The sequence below is a fragment of the Elephas maximus genome, chromosome 11, assembly GCF_024166365.1.
Source record: "Elephas maximus indicus isolate mEleMax1 chromosome 11, mEleMax1 primary haplotype, whole genome shotgun sequence".
Taxonomy (NCBI): domain Eukaryota; kingdom Metazoa; phylum Chordata; class Mammalia; order Proboscidea; family Elephantidae; genus Elephas; species Elephas maximus.
Genome location: NC_064829.1, coordinates 67,645,009 through 67,659,398, shown reverse-complemented (window position 1 = coordinate 67,659,398; position 14,390 = coordinate 67,645,009).

Below are 14,390 nucleotides of genomic sequence, written 5' to 3'. Positions count from 1 at the left end.
TTGAAGCCTACTTATCAGGGGGAAAGGAGAGAGACTTAAAGACACTTTTCCCCACTTTAACTCAGCACTCAGTGCTTTTCCACTCCTAGCCTTTCACCGTTGACTTCCCTTTAGCCCTGGGATCCATAAAAACTGCAGGAGCCTTTTGTTTGGGGCTCCCTCAGCAGTGGGACAGGTCCCCCCGTCTTTGCTGATCCACCTGACCCTCATTCAGGCACCATTCCTGGGGAAATATGGAATGGGGTGGGAGCAGGGAGGGGAGCCGGAGCCGCCATTTATGGGTTTCTCTTGCTTATACTGGAAACCCTGGTGGTGTAGCGGTTAAGTACTACAGCTGCTAACCAAGAGGTCAGCAGTTCGAATCCACCAAGTGCTCCTTGGAAACTCTATGGGACAGTTCTACTCTGTTCTATAGGGTCACTATGAGTCGAGATCGACTCGATGGCAGTGGGTTTGGTTTTTTGGTACCTTGCTTATACTTTCACGGTCAGTGATTAAAGGCTTGATTGTTAGTTTCATTTTGGCTTGTTATCTTAACCAACAGCTTACACACTTGACAGCTCAGCTCAGCTCCTTGACAGTAAGTAAACCCAAAACCCAGTGCCATCAAGTTGATTCCGACTCAACTCGATTAAAAAAAAACTAGCCCAATAAATAAACAGTTAAGCCCTCAGCTACTAACCAAAATGTTGGTGCCTCAAGTTTACTCAGAGATGCCTCAGAAGAAAAGCCTGGTGATCTACTTCTGAAGGATAATAGCCACCGAAAGCCCTAAGAAGCACAGTTCTACTTGAATGCACATGGAGTTACATGAGTTGGAATCGACTTGACAGCAACTGTTTTGGTTGTTGGAAGCCTAATGATGTTCCAGTTGTCATCTCTCATCTCCAAATCCACCCTTCTTTATCTTGCTTTGTGATGCTAGAGTTGGATCTTGTAAACATTTCCCCTTTCTCACCTGGAATAATGTTGAGCTTCATTAAACTTTGTCAGTAGAGGTAGATAAAATGATGTTCCGCATAGGTATCAGTCAGCCTCTTTACACCGCCATCCCAAATACTTTCTTGATGGGGCCTTGAATAAAGTGGGCATGGTGGCATGGAAGGAGCTTACGCATTGGCCAACAACGTGGAGTTTCCCTCCCCAGGGCTGACTGAATGCTATTGCAGAGTGCCTACTCTGCAAACAGCAGAAATCAACACTGAACCCCAATATGGCACAATTCCTTGTTTGGACCAGCTAGCCACACTGGGTGACTGGTTGATTACATTGGAGAAAAATGGTCAGCTATTTAAGTGTTGTCAATCCAAAGGAAAGTGAAGAACTGAGGCAATTTTTGGTGTAGCACTCTTCTAACAATCCCATAAAAAAATATTTCAAACAAAATCTGTGTGTTTCAGTCATGGGTGATTTTGGTACCCAAATTGCCCAGCTATCGGCCCATTGCCTCATTTAGGATCATAACATCTAAGACTTGAAAGGAATTCAGAATCTATCTGGGTCAAAATTTTGCCCATAGCTGGTATCTCCTCTGAAAGACTCTGAACAATCATAGAGCCTCTCTTGAAATGTTACTGAATGCCTCCTAAATTCTTCAGAGAGAATAGAGCAGGGAAAAACCACTTGTCAAAAATCTAACTTGTTCACATATACATTTGCCACAATTTAAAATAAAATCCTGCTCAACACCTTTCAGATTGCACTTCCTTAACAGCAAACCACTGCTGTCGAGTTGATTCCGACTCACAGTGACAATATAGGACAGAGGAGAACTGCACTGGGTCTTACAAAACAGTCAATCTTTACAGAAACAGACTGCCACATCTTTCTCCCATACAGCATCTGGTGGGTTCAAACTGCCTACATTTTGGTTAGCAGCTAAGCACTTTAACCACTGCTCACTGGAGCTCCTTAACGCCACCGAAACCAAAAGCAAAGCCGCTGCCATGGAGTCGATCCCGACTCATAGCAACCCTACAAGACAGAGTAGAACTGCCCTAGACGGTTTCCAAGGCTGTACGTTTTTTATGGAAGCAGACTGCCACATCTTTCTCCTGTGGAGCGGCTGGTGGGTTCAAACCACTAACCTTTCAGTTAGCAGCCAAGCGTCCTTAACACCAAGTCCTTAAAAAAGAAAAGCCTATCTGATGAAGGAGAAAAAGAAGTAGTGATGCCCAACCCCCATCCTATCCTCATACCCCTGGTCATAGGGTACAGCATCAACACATTCTGTCACCATGGTTGTGGCTGTGACAGAAGTGATCCTGGAGACCACTCTTGGACAATCAATTTTTGATGCTGCTGGGTCCCCAGTTTTGGCTGTTTGATTTATCCTTACAAAGGAAGTCATTAAAGTCAAGTGGTTTCTCAAAGTATCATCAGGCATCCCAATAGTCTCCATCTTCCCTCTGACTTGGGCTTAGCTACTCTCCCTGTCTCTCCTCTCTGTTCCTAGAGCCTCATTTCTCCATCTCTGGTAGTGCTGTGATACAAAATACAGGGTCTTAGCTTGAATTGGCCTGTTTCTTTCAAAGACCTGTGAAGAGGAGCAGGATTATTGCTTTATCTGGAGAGGAGCCCTGGTGGTGTAGGGTTAAGAGCTTGGCTGCTAACATAAAGGTTGGCAGTTCAAATCCACCAGCCGCTCCTTGGAAACCTTATGGGGTAGTTCTACTCCATCCTGTAGGGTCACTATGAGTTGGAATCGATTCGATGGCAATGGGTTTGGGTTTTTTTGTTGTTATTACCTGGGGAGATCTAGATTAACTAGTGTTAGAAATCAAGCATTCTTCTCTGAGTCCTAGTCATTATTGAGTTTTCTTAGATTTATTATATATTTTAAACCAAAATATCATATTGCTTTTATTTCTTCTCTTCCCATGGAGAAATGAGCATATTAATATTTCTTATGAAATTCCCCAAACACAGGCTGATACTATACATCATCTCTTTATAATTCCCAGACACTCCTACTCCCCATGGGTGTGATAATCAGAAATAGAACTTAAGAAATCTCCAGTACAGAAGCTGGTTCATTTCCTTATTTAGTGAACATTTAAATATTTAAATTGAACACTAGGAATCCAGAGGTGAATAACACATAGTTCCCGGGTCTAGTTAAAGTTGTAAATATGCAGACACGATCAGCATACAGTGTAACAGGTGATCTAGGTAGGCCATAATAAAAGGTACCCAGGCTAGTTTAGAAATTCCTTAGCAGGCGGCCCTTATGAGGTAAGTGAGGAATTGCTGTAGGGGCAATACTAGCTATCATATTTTGTATGCTTCTTTTGTATAGCTATGCAAATCAATCTTAGAAAAAATTCAACCAGAATGTTCCCTAGAAGCTAGGATGACAAGACTTTGACTAGCTTACTTTGAACATGCCATTAGGAAAAACCAATTGCTTGAAAAGGACATCATTTTTGGTAAAGGTAAAGGCCAACGGAAATGAGGGAAACACTCAATGAGATGGATTGACACAGTAGCTGCAACAATGGGCTCAAACATACCAGTGATCGTGAAGATAGCACAGGATAGGGCACCATTTTGTTCTGTTGTACATAAGGTTGCCGTGAATCAGAGCCAACTCAATGGCAACTAACAACAACGATAACAAGTGCTTCTTTATACATCTCATTCATACGAAACCCTATTTTGCATAAAATGGAAAGTCAATCTCAGCAACTTGTCCAAGGTCACACAGCTAAGGGATGAAGAACAAGAACTTAAATCCAGGCCTGCTAAATCCAAACTCACATTCTTCCTTGCTATAACCACATGGCCTCCCATCAGTTCTTTTCTGCCTTCGAACCCACCAGGACTGCATGAGCAGACACAGCCTCGGGGGAGTTGGAGCTTTCAGTTTGCAAGTTCAAGTTACTGCCTACACACCAATGGTGTCGGAAACCAACAGTAGCTCCAAGTCACGAATACTGTGGAACCTTGGGGTCCTAGTCTACTTGTGCTTGATGGAGTGAGGTAGGGCTCACTCTTATGTGGAACACAAACAGGAAAACATCTGATGAAGGGCTTGTCATTTGGTCAGCCCTCGTAAGAACACTGGAGCCTGTCTTGCTGAGTAGGAATGGATCGCCTGATCTTAGATCTGAGTCAGAAGCACCCGGTTAATGGTGCCAGACACTAGCGTTCTGAGTCACTCTCTGCCTTCTCCATCTTTTGCATCTGTGGAAGGATAACTGCATTCTTATCCAAGGATGTCATAATCAGAGGGTGAAAATTGGGCCTGACTCTCCCTCCTCCACAACCCATCTCCCACACTGCTGCCTGGAGGCTTTTGTCAAAATATGCTGTTTCTCAAGCTACCACCCTCTTCTACCCAAGCTGACTCATGATAATCGGAAATTCTTATGATACCTCCCTTACAGTTCTTACAACCAGCCACGAAAAATTTTATGCTAAGAAAAGCGTCAAGAACAATAAAAGAACAAAGAGAAAGAGAAGGGTAGAAAAGCAGATGATATTCATCAACAACAGATGCTTATCTTGATTTTATGTCCCCAGTACTTGATTGTCATGTCGACAGCTTTTAAAATTTGGTTCATAAATTTAACTTGATGCACTGTTTCAAAAAAAAAAGCTAGGGAGATATTTTCCTATGTTTGATACACAGGTGAGGCACAATACTTTCTGCACAAATATGAAGGCAACGCACTGTGGTACTCAGAACGCTGGAGCAAGACTGTGATCTGGGGTGTCTTCCTAGCTGTGTCCACACATAATATTAAAAAAAAAAAGTTGTCATTGAATTGATTTCAAAGGCTGTAATCCATACGAAAGCAGACTGCCACATCTCTCTCCCACAGAGCAGCTGGTGGGTTTGAACTGCCGACTTTTCAGTTAGCAGCTGAGTGCTTAACCACTGCACTACCAGCGCGCCCTTACACATAGCGTAGTCACCTTGAACCTGCTATCTTACTCTCTGGGCCTCAGTTTCCTCACCTGTAGAAATAAAGTTGTGGCCTCTAATGTTCTCTATAGATTTCACAGTCATGGCTTCAGAAGAACAAAAAAGAACTTTATATTTTTATAATTTATAAAAGTTATATTAAAGATCCCTTCTGCTTGGTTTGAAACAACCTAATATAGTCATTTTCAGTTTTAAAACTGAGTCAATTAGAGATTATCTAAAAATTGTTTTCTATCTCCACCCATTTCTCCCAGATGGTAACTCAGTTTAAGGGAGGCAGAACCTGTTTACATCTGCTTCTCACTTTTGATCTGTCTCATTCCTATTCTAGCATTCTTTGAAATGTAGTCTATCTTATCTGGTCCTCAGATGTGACCTCTCATCCACAGGGACACCCTCTGAGTCACTGGCTTCTGTCCTCACTGCTCCTGTTGAAGTACCAGCAATCTTGTCATAGCCTCGGGTCTTCATATTCACCATCGTTGTTTAGAGGTCTAATCACCAGCCCCTAGTTTCTTTGGGTCTAACAGTTCTCTCTCTTTTGGGCCTCTCTTGAGCTTTTGAGATTTTGAGTTTCCTGACACCCAAGCGAGTCTTGGTATCATCACTCAGCATTAATGGCCTTAAAACCCTTCACTCATCTCTATTCATTAGCCTACACCATTGTGTCTCTGGCGACACTGGCAAGGCTGTTGACTTTCAGAGGTCCAGATGGCATACTTCCTTTCTGGAATTATATATCTTAAAAAAAAAACCCTCTCAAAATGAAATGTGTGGCTAATTGCTTCCTTCAACAACTGCCTCTTCTGCCATAAGACCAGAACTGAATGGTGCCTGGATACCATTTTGATCAAAGAGTCTACAGAAGAATTCTGATCAAAAGGGGGAAATGTAGAAACAGAATTTCAAATTCTCATGGAATCTCAACTTTTTGGAGCTGTGGAGGCTGGATGAACCCCTGAAATTATTGCTCTGAGGTAATCTTTAAACCTTAAGCCAAAAGTATCCCCTGAGGTCTTCTTAAAACCAAACAATAGTTTAGCTTAACTAATAAAGAATGTCTACCTTGACCATTATTCTCTTTTAAGATCTATCTATATGGGATCAAACTGACAACAGCAACTTGAAAGATTAGATAGGAAACTTAGGGGGCAGTGAGTTTATGTTAATGAGGGACAACTTGAAAAAGGGGAGTGAGAATATGTGCACAACTTGAAGAATGTAATCAATGTCACTGAATTGTATGTGTAGAAATTGTTGAATTGGTATATGTTCTGCTGTGCATACTCTCAACAACAACAGAAAATAAAATAAATTATTTTAAAAATGCCCTACCCACAGAAGTAGGGCTGAAAATAAATCATTCAAAAACAGAGGTGTCTGAGAACCCTTTAGGTATTAATTTATTCCTATAATCCTACCCATATAAAAAAAAAAAATCCTACCCATATAGATCAGGAAAAAGGTTTTCAAAAGTGATTTAAAATTACATAATATTTATACAAAGGAAAACTTACTGACTTTCATTTTTTTCCATGACAACAGCCTGAATCCCAAATCAAATTTAACATGAACTTTTTTGTATCCTTAAAAGATAAAAAAACTAAGATAGCTGGGCCAAATAGGTGCATGCATGAGGCTAAACAGATACCATCCATCATTAGAGAAGTGAGCTTCTGTGCAAATGAGGGAAGTGATGATTAATTTTATGTGTGAAAGGAAAAAGAAAAAGCACCTCTCTCTGCCTTCAGGACTCAGCTGGAAGGGGCTGGATGCAAAGACCTCCTTTGTAATCTCTACTGATTCTCTTCTAACTCTCCTCCCCACAGCTGAGCTTAGAAAATTTTGAAGGGGATTCAAGGAAATTTTGATTATGCTCAATAGCTTCCCCTCCTCATAGTTTTAGTATTACACCTGGATAGTGCCTTTGCTCTTTTTTCTTTTTTATTGTGCTTCAGGTGAAAGTTTATAGCTCAAGTTAATTTCTCATTGAAAAATTTATACACGTATTGTTTTGTGACATTGGTTGCAATCCCCACAATGTGACAGCACGCTCCCCCTTTCCACCTGGGTTCCCTATGTCCATTTGTCTAGTTCCTGTCCCTTCCTGCCTTCTTGCCCTGCTTTTGGACAGCAACTTTCCTTTTGGTCTTGTATAATTGATTGAACTAAGAAGCACATTCCTCACGTGTGTTTTGTTTGTTTGTTTGTTTCATTTTATAGGCCTGTCTAATCTTTGCCTGAAAAGCGGGCTTCAGGAATGGCTTCAGGTCTGGGTTAGCAGAGCACCTGGGGGCCATAGTTTCAGGGGTTCGTCCCAGTCTCTGTGAGACCATTAAGTTTGGTCTTTTTATGTGAATTTGAATTCTATTCTACATTTTTCTCCTGCTCTGTCCGGGACTCTCTGTTGTGATCTCTTTTAGGGTGGTCATTGGTGGTAGCTGAGCACCATCTAGTTTTTCTGGTCTTAGGCTAGTGGAGTCTCTGGTTCATGTGGTCCTTTAGTCCTTTGGGCTAATATTTTCCTCGTGTCTTTGGTTTTTTCATTCTCATTTGCTTCAGGTGGGATGGGACCAATAGATGTATCTTAGATGGCTGCTCACAGGCTTTTAAGACTCCAGATGCTACTCAACAAAGTGGGATGTAGAACATTTTCTTTATAAACTACGTTACGCAAATTGCTCTTAGAAGTCAAGAGTTCACCTCCTTTGTCTCAGGCTCTGCAGTGACCCCTTTTTCCCCCAAATTGGAAAACTTGTGTTTGGCTGTCTATGGCAGGTCAAGGACAGGGGTACAAATGGATGGATTAAGAGTGGGACATGAACAGCTCAACTGGACTGGACCAAAAGCAAAGAAGTTTCCAGGATAAACTGAATGCTTCGAAGGTCAGCAGAGCAAGGGCAGGGGTTTGGGGACTATGGCTTAAGGGGACTTCTAAGTCAATTGGCATGATAAACTCTATTATGAAAACATTCTGCATCCCACTTTGAACTGTGGCGTCTGGGTTCTTAAATGCTAACAAGCGGCCATCTAAGATGCATCAGTTGGTCTCAACCCACCTGGATCAAAGGAGAATGAAGAACACCAAGGTCACACGATAACTATGAGCCCGAGACAGAAAGGGCCACATGAACTAGAGACTTACATCATCCTGAGACCAGAAGAACTAGATGGTGCCCGGCCACAACCGATGACTGCCCTGACAGGGAGCACAACAGAGAACCCCTGAGGGAGCAGGAGAACTGTGGGCTGCAGACCCCAAATTCTCATAAAAAGACCAGACTTAATGGTCTAACTGAGGCTAGAAGAATCCCTGCGGTCATAGTCCCCAAACCTTCTGTTGGCCCAGGACAGGAACCATTCCCGAAGACTATTCATCAGACATGGAAGGGACTGGACAATGGGCTGGAGAGAGATGCTGATGAAGAGTGAGCTACTTGTATCAGGTGGACACTTGAGACTCTATTGGCACCTCCTGTCTGGAGGGGAGATGGGAGGGTAGAGAGGGTTAGAAACTGGCAAAACGGTCACGAAATGAGAGACTGGAAGAAGGGAGCGGGCTGACTCATTAGGGGGAGAGTAAATGGGAGTATGTAGTAAGGCGTATATAAGCTTATATGTGACAGACTGACTTGATTTGTAACTTTCACTTAAAGCACAATAAAAATTATTAAAAAAAAAAAGAGTGGGACATGGAGAGGTAGAGCAAGACTATGAGTACTACCTATAACAGTAGGACAATTCTATGACTAGGTGATTTGACCCTGCTTAATGTCAATTCTAAGTTTAAAATTAAGGGCTTGCTACTTGTCATGGATCGAATTATGTCTCCCCAAAAATGTTTGTATCAACCTGGTTAGGCCATGCTTCCCAGTATTATGTGGTTGTCCTCCATTTCGTGATCTTAATTTTACATTAAAGAGGATTAGGATGGGATTGTAACTCTCTTACCAGGTCACATCCCTGATCCAATGTAAAGGGAGCTTCCCTGGGGTGTGGCCTGCACTACATTTTCTCTTTCAAGAGATAAAAGGAAAGGGAAGCTAGCAGAGAGGGGGGCCCTCATACCATCAAGAAAGCCGTGCTAGGAGCAAAGCACATCCTTTGGACCTGAGGTTCCTGCACTGAGATGCTCCAAGATCAAGGGAAGACTGATGACAAGGACGTTCCCTCAGAGCTGACAGAGAGAGAAAGCCTTCTGTTGGAGCTAACACCCTGAATTCAGACTTCTAGTCTACTGGACTGTGAGAAAATAAACTTCTCTTTGTTAAAGCCATCCACTTGTGGTATTTCTGTTATAGCAGCACTAGATGACTAAGGCACTACTCTTCAAAGAAACTCATTAAAAAGCATCAATTTATTGAATACGCACCACTTATGTTGTTCTAGGACCTGGAGATTCAGCAGTGCACAAGACAGACACAGTCCTTGTTTGCGTGACACTTTATTCTAGCAGAGAGAGAGAGACAATAAACAAGTAAATACATAATTAGGATAATTTCAAACACTTAAAAATGTTATGAATGATGAGAAGGAGTTAACCATGCCAATCACTGAGGAAAGAGTATTCTGACCGGAGAAATCAGCAATTACTAAAACTCTGAGACAGAAAAGAGTCTTGAGTATAAAGATGTCATTTAGAACAGTTTAAGAAAGGTGGGTAAATCATCAGAACTGTAGAAAGCTATTAATAAAGAAGGGTGAAACTCAGAAAGGTGAACCGCAGTGAAATTGGGTCTTCCAAAACTCAGATGACGGTAGGGAGGTAGGGACAACCGGAAGCCATTTAGTTATATTATTTACATATTTGGTTATTTATTCACTCATTCTATAAGCACTTATGGTGAGCTTTAGGCCAATTTAAAAAATACGTTGTCATTGAGTTAATCCCTACTCATAGCGGCCCTATAGGACAGCATAGAACTGCCCCATAGGGTTTCCATGGCTATAATTTTTACAGATGCAGACTGCCACATCTTTTTCCTGTGGAGCAGCTGGTGGGTTCAAACCAATGACCTTTCAGTAAGCAACCTAGCCCTTCAACCACTGTACCACCAGGGCTCCTTATTGTGAGCTTCAGGGTTTCCAAAATGAAAAAAATCTTGGGCTTGGCCCTCAAAAAGCTTATAAATCAAGCAAGGAATTGAGACATGTACAAATAATTACCTACATTGTGAAATGTGTTAAATATGTTGGTTGGGAAAAATTTTTCAGTGCACTGTACTACAGAAGAAGGGAGCCCTGGTGGCGCAGTGGTTAAGCACTCAGCTACTAACCTAATGGTCAGCAGTTTAAATGCACCAGCAACTCTGCAGAGAAGGATGTGGTAGTTGGCTCTTGTAAAGATTTCAGCCTTGGAAATAAAATGGGGCAGTTTTACTCTGTCTTATAGGGTCACTACGAGTCAGAATTGACTCAGTGGCATTGGGTATAATGGGTACTACAGAGATGTTTGGTGGACGTGGGAACAGCGATGTATTGAAAGAGTCAGCGGTTTTCAAGACTATTTGGCTCTTGAAACCCAAGCTTTTGGACTAAAAAAAAAAAAAAAAAAATTAAGCCATTTCTCTCTTTGGGATTCTGATTCTTGTACTCAAAAGCCCCAGAGGATTTGGGATCTTTTTTTTTTTAATAACTTATTTTATTTTTGTTGTTGCTGCTAATATACCCTGATTCAACAATTTCTACATGTATGATTCAGTGACATTGATTACATTCTTCAAGTTGTACAACCATTGTCATCCTCCTTTTCTGAACTGTTCTTCCCTTATTAACATAAACTCACTGCCCCTAAGTTTTCTTTTCAGTTGCTGTTGTCAGTTTGATCCCATATAGATAGGTCTTAAAAGAGCACAATGATCAAGGCAGACATTCTTTACTTGTTAAGATAAACTATTGCTCGGTTTTAAGAAGACTTCAGGGGATATTTTTGGTTTAAGGTTTAAAGACTGCCTCAGAGCAATAGTGCCATGGATTGAGTTATGTGTGTATCAACATGGTTAGGCCATGATTCCCAGTGTTATGTGGTTGTCCTCCATTTTGTGACTGTAATTTTATGTTAAAAAGATTAGGGTGGAATTGTAACACTACCCTTACCCAGGTCACATCCCTGATCCAAGGTAAAGGGAATTTCCCTGGGGTATGGCCTGCACCACCTTTTATCACTCAAGAGATAAAAGGAAAGGGAAGCAAGCAGAGAGTTGGGGACCTCATACCACCAAGAAAGCAGCACCAGGAACAGAGCTCGTCCTTTGGACCTGGGGTCCATGGGAAGATTGAGGACAAGGACCTTCTTCCAGAGCCAACAGAGACAGAAAGCCTTCCCCTGGAGCTGACACCTTGAATTAGGACTTTTAGCCTACTTTACTGTGAGGAAATAAATTTCTCTTCATTAAAGCCATCCACTTGTGGTATTTCTGTTATGGCAGCACTAGATGACTAAGACAAATAGTTTCACGGGTTCCTCCAGCCTCCATGACTCCAGGAAGTCTGGATTCCATTAGAATTTGAAATTCTATTCTGCATTTCTCCCCTTTTGATCAGGATTCTTCTATGGAATCTTTGACCAAAATGTTCAGTAAGAGCAGCCAGGCACCATTCAGTTCTCCTGGTTTCATAGCAAAAAAGGAGGCAGTTGTTGATGAAGGCAATTAGCCATACATTCCATTGCTGATGTCAGATGGATCTTGGCTGAAAGCAGAAAATACTAGAAAGATGTTTACCTGTGTTTTATTGACTATGTAAAGGCATTCAACTGTGTGGATCATAAGAAATTATGGACACCATTACAAAGGATGGAAATTCCAGAACATTTAATTATGCTCATGGGGAACCTGTATATAGATCAAGAGGCAGCTGTTTAAACAGAACAAGGGAATACTGTGTGATTTAAAATCAGGAAAGTCGTGCGTCAGAGTTGTATCCTTTGACCATACCAATTCAATCTGTATACTGAGCAAATAATCCAAGAAACTGGACTATATGAAGAAGAATGCAGCATCAGGATTGGAGGAAGACTTGTTGACAACCTGCGATATGCAGATGACACAACATCACTTGCTGAAAGTGAAGAGGACTTGATGCACTTACGGATGAAGACCAAAGACCACAGCCTTCAGTATGGATTACACCTCAACATAAAGAAAATAAAAATCCTCAGAACTGGACCAATAAAAAACATCAGGATAAATGGTGAAAAGATAGATGTTGTCAGGGATTTCATTTTACTTGGATCCAGAAGCAGCAGTCAAGAAACAAAATGATGCATTGCATTGGGAAAATCTGCTGCAATAGACCCCTTTGAAGTGTTAAAAAGCAAAGATGTTACCTTGAAGACTAAGATGCACCTAGCCCAAGCCATGGCATTTTCAATTGCCTCATATGCATGTGGAAGTTGGACGGTGAATAAGGAAGGCAGAAGAAGAATTGACGCCTTGGAATTGTGGTGTTGGTGAAGAATACTGAATATACCATGGGCTGCCAAAAGAAAGAACAAATGTGTCTTGGAAGAAGTACAGCCAGAATGCTCTTTAGAAACAAGGATGGTGAGACTTTGTCTCACATACCTTGGACATGTTATCAGAAGGGACCAGTACCTGGAGAAGGGCATCATGCTTGGTAGAGTAGAGGGTCAGTGAAAAAGAGGAAGACCCTCAATGACATGGACTAACACAATGGCTCCAACAATGGGCCCAAGCATAACACCAGTTCTGAGGATGGCACAGGACTGGGCAGTGTTTGATTCTGTTGTGCATAGGGTCACTATGAGTGGGAACTAACTTGACGGCACCTGACAACAACAATTCCTGACTTTTCTTCTTTCTCTGTTGCTCCAGGCAAATAGGGACCAATTGTTGTGCCTTGGATGGCCCCTTGCAAGCTTTTAAGACCCCAGGCACTACCCAACAAACTAGGAAGTAGAACAGAAGCACTAAACAGACAACAGTATTAGGTCAATTAACTGGGATGTCCCATGAAACCTTGACTCTAAACCTCCAAACCAAGTAACCAAATCCTATGAGGTGTTTGGTTGTACATAAGCAGCCTCAGCAGCTGCTCTTTTGTCGTTGTTGTAACTATATCTATCATACAACTTACACCAATTCAACTTTTTACAGGTGTACAACTTATAGATAGCAATTAACATTAATCACCTGTGCAACCCCATCCTTAATGAATGTGATTTTGTAGAAAGGATCAGATTGTAAGCCGGCTCCCACAATAAGGATCAAGTGACCAGAAGCCTGTTGTTGTTATGTGCTGTCGAGTTGATTGCAACTCATAGTGACCCTATAGGACAGAGTAAAACTGCCCCATAGGGTTTCCAGGGAGTGGCTGGTGGATTCAAACTGCTGACCTTTTTGGTTAGCTGCCTAAGCTCTTAGCCTCTTCACCACCAGGGCTCTGGCCAGAAGACTACATAGTGTAAAATGGGAATCGGGTCTTAGATACAAAGCAGAAGCAGGTCTAAGAACTGGGGCACGTGGTCAACCAGCACCAGGCCAATGGGGCAGGGGTTACTTCTGCCTTTAAAAAAAAAAAAATTTAGCCAGTATTAATTCTAGAGTTTATAGCAAGACAATAAGACAGGTGTGAAGGGAAGAAGTGGAACAGAGAAAGTTGATTTCATCTGCTGAAAACTGGACCAAGTAATATGAACTAAGGGAAATTTCATGGACTGAAAACTTACATAACCGTGAATGCAATAAAGGTGCCCCCATATGAGAGTAATGAGAAGAAATGGCATCTTCAGAAAGCCAGAAGCAATGGGGCCCCCTCCGGCGGGCTGTGGACATCTCTTGGAGTGTGGTTTTCAGTACTGAACACACTTTAAAAGGATCCTTGACAAACCACAACACATTACGAGAAGAGCTTTGAGAATAGAGAGGGAGGATTGGGAAATATTAGGACTTTAAAACTGGTTAGAAAAAAAGAAAAAGAATAGAGCACTATTTAGGTTGTCACCAAGAAGGCAGGCAGAAGGAACAGTTAGGATGGAATGACAATGACCTTAAAGTAGTTGAAGGGGACATTAGACATTAGACACCAGAAGGAACAACCAGAACCAGTGAGTGAAAGACGTCGCTTTAAACAGAAGATACACCTAACGGTCAGAGCTGCCAGGAAATAAGACAGGTTGTCTTATAGTGTGGTGAGGTCCTTGACACTAGAGGAATGGGAACAGAGGTTGTTGGGAAAGTGGAGAAGAAACACATGCATTTGATAAGGAGTAGGTCTGGGTGAACTCTAAAGACCTTTACAATTCAGACAATCTAGGTCTCTGAGACTTAATTGGGAGCAAGAGAACATCTGAAGCAGAAAAGCCAAGGCACTTCAGGAAGAGCAATTTGTCAGCAAGTAGAATAGAGCAGAGATCGCAGGGAGTGGGGGTGGGTGGCCAGTTGGGTGGCATAGTGGACATCTGAGGATTGTGTACACAGAGCCCCTCTTTTCCAGGAAC